The sequence below is a fragment of the Pan troglodytes genome, chromosome 19 (genome assembly GCF_028858775.2).
Source record: "Pan troglodytes isolate AG18354 chromosome 19, NHGRI_mPanTro3-v2.0_pri, whole genome shotgun sequence".
NCBI classification, from domain to species: domain Eukaryota; kingdom Metazoa; phylum Chordata; class Mammalia; order Primates; family Hominidae; genus Pan; species Pan troglodytes.
The window spans coordinates 92,822,586-92,834,087 of NC_072417.2; positions in this window are offsets into that span (position 1 = coordinate 92,822,586).

Below are 11,502 nucleotides of genomic sequence, written 5' to 3' on the forward strand. Positions count from 1 at the left end.
TTAGCACGTTTTCCCAACAGAGCCCATGGGGGGTTCAATGAGATATGGAAGCACCCCCACACTGTCAGGCACAGGCAAATGCTCAATAAATGTTCATTTTTAGTTACTGTTGTTGCTGTTATTGGTGTTCTGAGACCAGAACAAACTCATAGGACCTAGTGATTCTGTTTTGACTTTCCCCAGGAACTCCAGTATCAGCCTCGGCTGTCCCTACTTCTCCATGAGGGGCAAGCCCAGAGAGGGTGCTCAGCACACACCCATCCTTCCCTGGGAAACGGACCGTATGCTGCTTAGACGCAGTTTTGATTCATTCCTTGGGCATCTGGACCGGTTGGGCCACGTGGGCTCGCTGGGAAAACGCGCCGGCGTCCCCTCGGAGCGCCGAGGCCGGGCGAGCTGAGGGTGCGGTGCCGCTGGAGCACGCGCACAGCGCCCGAACCAGCACGCATGCGCGCCGCGGGCAGGCCCCATTTCCGCCCCCCCCCCACGCGCCCCCCCAGCACACGCACACCCAATCCCCGGACTGCTCGCTGGTGCTGCTTGTGAGACCCATTCCTAGGAGCCCCAGGCGCCCTTGGGGAGCAGAAAGAGGCGGTCCAGAGTTGGGCCGGACAACCGCAACCTGGAAGGAGTCCGGGAGTCCTTGGGTCTGGGCGCTCAGTTCTCACGGTCTGGGGAGAAGGGGCTCAGACGGGACGGACTAGGCACAGCCAGGGGCGGGGACTGCGAGAGGCGAGGGGAGGCCGGCAGGGTGTGGCGGCAGAGCAGCCCGGGACAAGTGAGCGGCCTAGAGATCAAGGCCTTGGAGTCCCGTCCGAGAGCAGGACGTTATCAGAAACCTCCAGCCCCAACCCCTGCCTGGAGATGCCCGGGGCGCGCCGACTCTGTTCTCGCATCACCCCGGGCCCTGGCTCAACGCGTGAGCAGCCTGTGGTTCCAGATACCCCGAGTGGAGAGTTTGACCCCAGATTCTGCCTGCACTGACAGGCTTGGCCTGGCGGTTACGAGCCACGGTTGATGAGCGCCCCTCCTCCCGTGACCCAGCTCATGAGAAAGGCGGGGAGCACCAACCCTCCCACGGGAAAACACGGGGAGAGGCTGGGCGAGTCAAGGAATGGTGGCACCAGAGCCTGGGCGCAGAGAGGCAGCTGGACCTCCTGGGCTCCCTTGAGCCGGAGCTCCGCCAGGGTGGGCACTTCTGCCTCCATCGATGCTGGGTGCCACAGTCCTCCCGCCTCCTCCTGGACCACACGCGGCTCTCCAGAGTCCCAGGGAAGCTCCAGGGACTCCTCGGACTCCGCCTGGCGCTTCCCGTTTTTTCATTTCCTACCCCACCCCCATGCAGAAGGAATTGAAGTGACTTTTTTGCTGGGACGTCGGGACCTCAAGTCAGTTCCAAAGTGGGAGTCTCTCAGCCGGTGCCGTTCCCTTGCGAGATTGTTAACGCCAAGAGCCACAGTCCAGCTTCCCCTTTTAGAGATCAGAAAATCCTAAGTGCAGGGCCTGCCGGGTCATTCGAGAAGGCACAAGATGCGGAGGCCAGTCTGGGGCCTGTCGCAGAACCTCGGGGAACAGAGGCGTCTGCCGGGCCGCCTACCCTCCGCAAGAGTGGGCCACGCGGGCGGCAAACCCGAGGGCAGACGTTTGGGAGCTGACCGAGAAAACGCGACGGTGCCGGCGAGGTTCTGGGCGAAGCCTCGGCGTCCTCCACTGTGGTCGACGCCTTTCCTCGCAGCCCCGGTACAGGGCTTCCTCGGTGCACCCCTAGCCGTTGTCCCGGGAGGAGGCGCCGTCTGGGACACGAAGGGGCTCGGCTGGCGTCGAGGCTCCGCGGCCAGAGCGCGGCGGCTCCGCGCACGCCCAGAAGCCGTGTTGCCGGTTCCGGGGCTGCCGGAAAGCGTGGGGCCAAGCTGCTGCTCTGTGCCCGCGCAAGCGCCTCGCTACCCGGGCGGGACCTTGCTCTCTCCGGCCGCCCTGGGCCGAGGGGTGGCTCAGCATCCCGGGGGCGGACGCAGACGGCCACTCGGCCGGGACACCGTCGGCCCGGGAGCTGTGATGCCTTTTCTCTCTGCAGCTGAAGCCTCCGATCGGTTTCCCCGCCCTTCTGTAGGAAATCAAATTCAGGGAACATGGTACCGTATTTACCCGCACAACTTCCTCCCTTGACATTTTGCACTCTCGAAGTTGGGGCAGAAGTAATTATGCAAACATCTGGGGCTGTCCCGCGCCGCTACCGGCACCGTCTTATTCATCCTGAGAGCCGCACTCCCTCATTTGCATAATAATGGCTTATCTAGAATAACACAGCAATCAGAGGCAAAATTAATTTTCTTCAGCTAGTCCTTGAGATCCTAAAAACAGAGGAGGCTTATGGCAAGAAAAGCTGGTTTAGCAGAGGGTGTAGGGTTCCTGACCAGGACCAAGGAGAGAGAAAGTTTAAAGCAGTGGAAATGTGATGTTCACACTGAGTTTCTGTATTTTTCTAGTGTCAACCTCAGAGCTTACTTTTTGGCCAAACGGATGAAGGGGTAAGCCACCGTGGAAGTCCCAGCAGACACCCCCACCATCGCCCCATCCATCCTGGGAGGTTCGGTGGCCCTCGAGGCAGACACATGGACTGTGGCTGGGGTATTGGGGGCAGATGTTCAATGTGTTGGGGTGTGGAGAGGGTAGATTGGCAGCCTGCTGAGGATTAAGGGGGTGTCCTGCAAACCAGCTCCGGGGTCTGGGTCCGGACCCTCCACGGACTCAGTTCCCCACCCTTTGAACAGATCAAGACAGAGCACTTCCTTGCTCTGGGATGGTCGCCTCAGCCACCGAGACAGCAGAAGTCGTTGAATTCAAAGCAGAATAAAGGGGTGCGTGGGTGGCGGTGGGGTGCCTTAAGTGGAGGAAACATCTTTTATACATTAAAAAATTTTCTTGATCTTTTTTAATACGCAGAGGAGTGGGAGGAGAAAATCCACAAATAAATATGGTAAATGAATTTGGACCAGAATTGTAATTGCAGGGCCACTTTCAGGGCAATTCCGGGCTCCAGATAATTTTTGCAGTAAAACGTGTTTCCTCCGAGGGCACCATTCTCACTTTTGCAGTCACAGAGCAGAGAGTGAGAGGAGCTCAAAAGGGCTCTGCAGCACCTCCCGTCACCCCTCTATGGACAAGAACGTCCTCTCTCTTGGAAAAGATGCAGGTTTTACGTTTAATGAGAAGGTGCCCACAGTTCAGGCTTGCAACTAAGAAGTTTGGTATCAGTCTTAAGTTCTTTTTTAAATGAGCTTTTAAATAGTTCAGGGTTACAGGAGGAAGCCTAGGAAGGAATTGCTGTGAGTAGAGCAACCTGTGGGTGAGATGGGTAGGGGGAGGAAAAATGGGTGGAAGATCTCAGTGACACCTTCAGATGCTGTATTGCTGGGAAGGGAGGAGGGTGCCAAGGGACTGTAGGGCCTGGAAAAGGGAGTGTCTCTGGAGAGCCGGGCTGCTGGGTTGGGAGGGATAGGCCTCATTTTATCTCCTTCCTCTTCCCTTTGCGGTCATTCCCACTGCCCTTTTGAGGCAGTCTCTAACTTTTCTACACCACCCCGACGGTGCAGCCTGACTTTAGAGGTATCATCTCCTTTCTAATGTGTGTGTGTTCGTGTGTGTGTGTGTGCCTGTGTGTGTGTGAGTGCCTGTGTGTGTGTGTGAGAGAGAGAGAGAGCGAGAGAGAGATAGAAGTTTCCCTAGGGGAAGGGGGTGCTCTGGGGGAGGGGCGCCCCAGGATACCCGAAGACTCCAGCTGTCCCCAGGTATTTTCCCAGCCAAAAACCTCAGGGGGAGCTGGGATTCCAGGCCTTCCATTCAGTCCCAGGTTTCTCCCTCAGTTTCTCCCTTTTGGAGAGTAGGGAGGACCTGGGATGAATAGAAGAGGAAGTGGCCAGCAGGGAGGCCTGCAGGGGTTACCAATTCTTCTGTTCCCTGAAACCTTTTCTTAGGTCTGCAAGACAGGATCTCTGGCGGACCCCATTCTCCAGCCTGCTCCAGGCATTATACGAGCTCTGGGATGGGGGTGGGCAGTCCCTTGGGGAACTGTCCTCTCTACCCCACCCCCACTCTGTCCCAAGCTGAGGGGAGGGGTTGGACCTCTCCTCTTGAGGGGGGCGCCATTCAGCCTGGAAGGGCCTGAGCAATGGGAAGGGTGTCCACTGGATAGGGGTGCAGGACACTGGGCTTCAGCCTTGGAGTGGTCTTACAGCTCCCCAGTGAGGGACAGCGGGGTGGGTACAGTTCCCTCTCAGGAGTCGGGAACGTCTAAGAGCATATCCCCAAGTCTGACCCTCACTTTCCCCAAGTCGGGTGTGCAGTGGTGTCCAGCCAAAATGAAGAAGGTGGGCACAGGTGGGCATGGGGGAGTCGAGGGTCTTCAGGAGCAGGTGGGGCCATCGCTGGCAGAGATCACAGAGATGTCGTTCCCAGAGTGAGGGCATCGAGTATAGGGAAAGAAAAGGGGAGAAAGACAGGAGTGGATGTTGGGGGAGATGATTTGCCACGGCAAGACAGGGCAAGACTGAGTCACTTTCTCCCACAGCTCCTGTTGGGTCCTTCGGCACCTGCAGTCTAACCCGGGTGCCTCACCAGCTGCCTCTCTCAACACTGACTGCCAGTTCCTTCAAATCGTGGGACTAGTGGCCAGTGGAATCTGGGGAAGTGCCTCACGTGCTTGCACCGCAAGATCAGGTCTCTCTCCTAGAAATCAGTGGTCCCACCTGCAGAATGGGCAGGTTCTTTCCCATTTTGTTGCTATGACAGGCATCTGTAATGGACCCACAGGATCCGAGGAAAGCAGGACTCCATACTACACACACACACACACACACACACACACACACACACACACACTCGCTGTTTTTCCAAGATGAGAAAGGAGTCCTAGGCTCGGTTTCTTCCCCAGCTTCTGTGGGTTCACGCATCCCCTTCCCTGGAAGGAAAGTTTCTGGGGCTGTCCACATGGCAGTTCCGAGGATGCCCTGGGAAGTGGGTGTGTGAAGGGTTGCAGGGCCCTGGATTGTCACAGGGGACAGGGCAGGGCAGAGGGTGGAGCTAGGCAGGACTGGAAGAAAGTGTGCAAGAGCAGGAAGGGGGTTGGATCTGATACCCACCAACCACTCACCACGGCATCTGCGAGGGAGTGCTGGGAATACCTGTTTCTACAGTGGCTCAAATGGACATGATGTGTTATGGTGTTTGTATCCCATTGGTATCTAGCCTGGCACAAGAGGGTGTACCAGAGTGCTGGGAGTGGACAGATGTAGCCACCATCCGCTGAGTGAGGTCTGCTCTGAGCCAGGCTTTGTGCTGGAGGTTTACGGGACTCTGCTTCTATTCCTCATCACAACCCTTAGAGGGAGGCTCCATTTAAAGATGAAGACACAGGCTCAGAGGATTAAGTAACTTGTTAATGACCAAGTTAAGTCACAGGACAGAGCTCAACCTAAATCTGTCACCCAGGAGTTGAGGAGCCTAAGGGGAAGTTTCAGGGTAGCTCTTGCTGGTGTGGAACCAGGCACCTAGGGGAGCCGGGCATGGCTGTGCTGCTCTAGGGTTTGGAGCTTGGCATGAGAGAGCAGCCTGTGGCAATGTCACTGGCTATGGCCAATCCCAGCCTTTGGCGGGACCAGGAGCTTAGCAGCCTGAGACCAGAGACCCACTGGCTTTTCCAGCCTCTGCCCAGCTGCTCAGGGAGTAGGACCGGCTGAGATCAATGGTAGTCAGTTTCAAGTCCCCATGCTAGGGCTCCTGGGTTCCAGGATTGACAAGCCACATTGACACAGAAGCCCATGCCTGCGCTGCTGCAGAGATGCACCTGCATAACGCATAAAACAGTGGATTGAGAATGAAATTCAGGCTTGCTCTGCCCCTGGCTAACTGGGTTACCTTGGACAAGTCTCTCTCTTTCCCCTAACCTGTTCTCCCTGCAAAACCAGTGTTCGGAGCAGGCAGCCTTGGAGCCGCCAGTCTGGTCTCCATGTTCGACACCTCGAGATCATTCATGTAGGCATATGAGGGTTTTCCTGAACCTTTTGGAAATACTTGTTGACTGTTGAGTGCTGACCACTGATGCACATGCCCAGGGCAGTACACGGAACCCTGGAGTTTGTGCCTGCCCAGGAAGCTAGGGACTCCTAGTAGGAGTGGCAGATTCCTGTCCCAGATACACCGGGTACTGGCCACCATTTTCCCAATGATGCCAGGCCCAGAGCTACCAAATACCTACCTAGGAGACCCAGGGTGGCAAGAGGAGGACTCCAGGGGAAGGCCTGTGTGACTAGGCTACCATTCTCGGCTCAACTCTGGCGAGGAACAATCTAAGGTGTGCTCCTCCCTCCAGCCCCACACTGCTGGCAGCAAGGCTGCAGCTCAGACTAATTCCAGGTACATTCTATAGGTGGCATCATGCTACTGGAAATGGCCTCCTTGGAGAAAGAGGCTCTCTTGTCAGCATCTCCAGGCACTGGCGAGCCGAGGCAAGGTTGACACAATCACAGTCTAAACTGCGCGGAGACGGACACCTGAGGGGTGATGGGTATGTGCTGAGGGACAGTCCTCTCCATATGAGGGGTCACTGCTCCAGGTGCATAAGCTTCTTCCGTGCCATCCACCGGTGAGGCCTTGGGACCTGTGGGTGTCGGGGGTCTCTCCTGCCTTCTGCCACCCGTGGGAAGTAAAGGCCTCACTGTGCACCTGGTGGGGGTGCTGGGCGGGCTACCACTAGGTCTACGACAGCATACACCTGCACCAAGTCGCCGTGCCACCAGGCTGTGTGAGAGAACTGGGTCAGTGCACCACGTGTCCTAGCCAGAGAGGCCCCTCCACACTCCCTGGACATCCTGGGGCCACTCTCACCGTCCAGACCCTTGCAGGGGCAGCTCAGACTCCTCTTCCGTGGGCAAAGAGACCAGCCAGAAGTGGGGAGAGGGAAAGCAAGTGGGGCGTCCTGTTCGAGACGGACACTGAGGTCACCAGCAAAGGCAGGCGTCAATCTGACCAAGGCGACCAGGATCTCAGGAGGCTTCACCCAGGACCCCCCGCCCCTCTGGCAGAGAATCCCTGAGATGACTCCTTCCTTGCCCAGATCCAGCCCTGATGGCTTCAATCTTCCGAGCTGGGGGGCCTGTCCCCTATCCCCCCAGCCTCTTGTAGCCTGCGTCAGGAGCAGGGCTGGCACAGCGACAGAGAAGAAAGGTGTGACAGCGACACATCTCACCTCTCCCTTCCACCACCTGGGTGGCTCCAGGCCGCCCGCGCCTCCAGGGCACAGAGCCAGTGGGTCCTCGTGGCCACTGTTCCCGGCCTCCTGGCGCTGAGGCTCCACGCAGCACTCTACCGGCGCCTCCCCCCGGCCCCCGCCCCCCGCCCAGACCCTAGGGCTTTTCCCCTTCTCTCCCCCAGGCGTTCTGCTTGGTTTGCCGGGATCCCAGGCGTCTGCTCAAACTCAATGCGGACTGGTTCACATTTTTTTAAACAAAAGCAATTAGATTTCAATCCCGGTTCATCTGCATTTGCACCTCCAAACGGGGAGGCAGGGGGAGAGGGAAAGGATGGAGAGCGCAGCGGCGGCGAGTGGCACCTTCCGAGCGCTGCAGCTGGCCGGGCAGCCATTGCGCCGGCCACATCTGGCCCGGGCTGAACGGCCGCCGCGGCCCCCTCCCCGCCGGCTCCCGGGGCCCGCGCGCTGCAGCCCGCTCGGCGGCGCGCTCATCGATCGCCGGGGCCGCGGCCGGGCGAGCGGAGAACAAGGTATAGCCTGTATTTAGGTTCCTGCCCTTATATGGCGATGTGCGCGAGCGCCCGCCGAGCGGCCGCACCATATAAGGGCACGCGGCGGGCGCCGGGCTGAGCTGGTGCGCGCTCATTGGCCCGCGCGTCTCTCGGCAACCGGCTCTCACGAGTGGAAACCAGCCAGCCGCCCCCGCCCGCTCCCCGCCCCCTCCCTTTCTTTCTCCCCGGGTATCTCCGCCTCTCGCCTCCGCAACCCCCTCGTTGCTTAACCCCCCTTTTTGCCTGCACCCTCTCCCCAATTTTTCTTCCCGCGGCCTTCCTCCTCCCTCTGCCTCGTTGTCATTCTTCTCCCGTGGCCGCTTGGCCTGTCCTCTCCCGCTCCGCGCACGCTCCCACTCCCACCCCACGCACCCCCTCCCCAAACCCAGCGAGCAACGGCGGAGGAGCGGGAAGGCCCGGATGCGGGAGGGGAGCTTGTGTGCGTGTGTGTCTGTGCGTGTGTGTGTGTGTGCGTGTGTGTGTGTGAGAGAGTGTGTCGCTGCCGCAGTAGCCGCTGCAGCATCAGGTTCACTGCGTGCACGCACGGGGCTCTGGGAACAGTCCGAGTCCGCCCCCCCCCCCACCCCCCTCCGCCACCTCCCCCCTAGATAATCAGAGCAATTAGCTGCAAAAGAAATGTGCTTCCGAGGCTAGGGAAGTGCTAAATCATAAACAGCCCTAGGTACCTCCAAATTAGCATCTCCCAGGGTGTCCCTTCGGGCTGGATTTCTGAATGCAATCATAATAATGGTAAATCGATGTCTCATTTAAAGGTTACTTTAAAAACCTGCCAATTGTTGAGGAAAAAAAAAACCCTGCGTGCGGGGAGAAAAATGCACTAGAAGAAGCACTCTGGGGTTTCCAGGCAGAATGCAGTGGAGCGGTGGCTGCGGGTTGTTGGTCAGGTGCCCAGCGCCGGGCCCACCCGCGGGATGGGAGCGGGCGAAGAGAGAAGGCGTAGCTATTCCTCTGGGGATAAGGCTCTCGATCGCCTCAAACTCAGGCAGAAAGGGCACTGCGGATTCGGGGGCGCCCCTCGCCCCCTCCCCAACCCGCCGAGGCGCGCGCACGCGCACGCATGCACAGGTGTCCGGCTGACCCCTCTGGGGCTGTCACGGTTCCGGCGCGCGTGTTCTGGCGACGCCGTGGGGGCCAGAGCCATCCTCTCGGGGACCCACTCCTGTCCTGAGTTCACCCAAAGGGAACCGCTAAGACAATGGACACCCTAGTGCCCTTAGGGACTGTGCCTGTGACCGAGCTCGCCTCTAGGGCTGCCGCCTGCGGGAGGCGCCCGGCGATGCCCCCTGCTGGGCAGCCTGCGCCTGGAACACCGCGCAGGTGGGGGTCGCGTGGGAGGGCCAGCTAGAGTGGGGGATGGGGACCAGGGCGCGATGACCAGCGCGACCTCCGCCCGTCTTGGGCATCCTCCCTTACCCTCGCCCTCCTTCCCTTCAAAATCTCAAATTCCCTAACCTGGTCCCTACTAGAGGAAGGTGGTGGAAGCGGGCACTGCCAGGGAACGAGGGTGCTAGATTGGGGAGGGCGCTGCCTGCTGGATCGAGTTAGCTTCGGCCGCCTCCTCCTTGCTGTTTCTGCGGAAGGAAGCGCTGCGGCGGCGGCAGCCCTTGGTGCCAGCATGTATCCCTCCCTGACCTTAGCTGAGATTCGCTGCCGCGGTGTTTTGCCCAGAAGAAAGCTGTTTCCCTCCAGAGTAGGGACTGGGGAGTGCCCTTGGGGCGGAGAGTTTGCCTGGGTTTTCGCCCAGCGCCGGACCTCTGCCATTGAGACCTCTTCAGGTCCTGGAAAATCCATGGATACCCGGGTGCTGCCTCTTGGTGCTCCCGAAGTACACCATCCCTGACCCGCTCTCCCCACGCCCCTTTAGCCAGGTCATTTATAATAAATCCCCATCTTCAAGTTTCTGCGTGCTTAGTTACATGGATTCCTCCGCCCAGGTGGGGGAGGGGGAATGCGGACCCCCAGATGTCCCCCGACTTCTCTCCGCACAGGGACGTGTCTCAAATGCGCCTTTTCTTCTCTGTTCTTAAACCCCAGGAGCAGAAGCGCTCCCGAATCTGGAAACCCCTTTTCCTGACCTGTTGGCTCCTGGTCCCTGGCCCCTGCCCTCTTATACACTGAATTTGAATTTTCCAGGCACTGGTGGTGAAATCAGAAGAGTCGAGAACGCAGCTGGCGGAGAGGGATGAGAGAGAAACTTGCAGAAAGGGAAAAATAAAGCACCAAGTCTACAGGCACACCTCTCCCCGGCCGGCCCGGCCCGCTGGGGCCTGGGTTCCTTTGGGTTGGGGAAGTGGGGGTACGAACCCACGCGGCTGTGCCAAGGGGTCCCAACTCCGGAGTCTAACCCCACCCACCAGTCCTCTGTGCGCACTTTTCGTTTATTTCTCAGCAATCTCAGTCCTGGAGCTCCTGGGGCGATTTCGTCCCCTGCCCTGGTGCGCCCCCGGGCCCTGCCCTGAGCCCATGCCCCAGGCCGGGTGTCCAGTTCACCCTGAGCTCCCCTTGGCGCCCGGAGAAGGGTGCTCGGGCCCGGGTGCTGGGGAGCGGCGGGGTGGCCGCCGGCGCCTCTTCGGCGCGGGTGGCTCTCGGCGGGGCCGAGGAGGGGGTCGGAAAGCGGCTCCCCGCCGAGAGGAGGGTGGGCGCTCGGCACCTGCTGAGCTACGGTGGTGGCTGCGGTTTATGGCGCCCGAGGATCCACCCGGATCTTCTCCGCGGAGTTCCGGGCTTGGCTCGTCTGTAGTCAGCACGCACACAGCTTTGTTATTTGTTATTTTTTTTATTTTTCTGCGGGGAGCATCGGGGCTAGCCGGCCCAGCTCCAACGCCAGAGGGTTTGGGGGAGACTGATTTCTAAATGGGTGGGAGCGACACACGGTCACCGAGGTCAACACCCCATTAACATTTCCCCACCGGAGCGCCGCGACCTCGCGAGGGCACCGGGCACCGGGGTGGGGGTGGGGACAGACCGAGCGCGCCCTTCCTGCGCAGTCCCCGGCCGCCCCCACCCCGTGCCCCCTCTGCCCGCAGGTAACCGCCCCTCCCCCGCTCGCCCCGCGGCCGCCCCCGCCCGCTCCCCCGGGAGGGTCCCTGCGCCCGGCCGAGCGTCCCCGGGCGGGCACCGAGAGCGGGGCTGGGGGCTGCGGCGCCCGCCCCCGCCGGGGCAGCGTGGCGACTGGCGCCGCTTTGGCAGCCATTTTCTGCAGCTGCCGCGGCCGGGGCTCTGCGGAGTGAGGCGGAGGCTGCAGCCGCCAGACAGAGGCGGCGGGGGCGGCGGGCGCGGGGTCACCGGCGGGGGGGCGCCCGGCGGCCGGAGGGGGGCGGGGCGGGCGCTGTCGCCGGTGCCCCCGCCCCTCCCCCTGCTGCATTGCAGGCAGAGCGGGGCCGCTCCGCGTGGCGAGCGCCTGCGATCCCACCCTTTCCCCGCCATCTTGTACCCCGGCTGGCGCCTTCCCAAAGCGGAGCTGCCGCAGACAAAGCCCGCCCCGGGCCGGCGGGGGCCCCTGCAGCCCACCCGGGCTGCGCGGCCTGGGGGCCCCCGAGGCCCGCACCCTCGCCCCGCCTCTCCCGGGGGCCGGCGCGCCCCCCCTCGCCCCAAGGGGGGCTCTGCATGCGGCGACCACTCACCCAGCCCCAGAGGGCCGGCCGGGACTCCCCCTTCCACTCCCGATCGCCAGACTGGACCCGC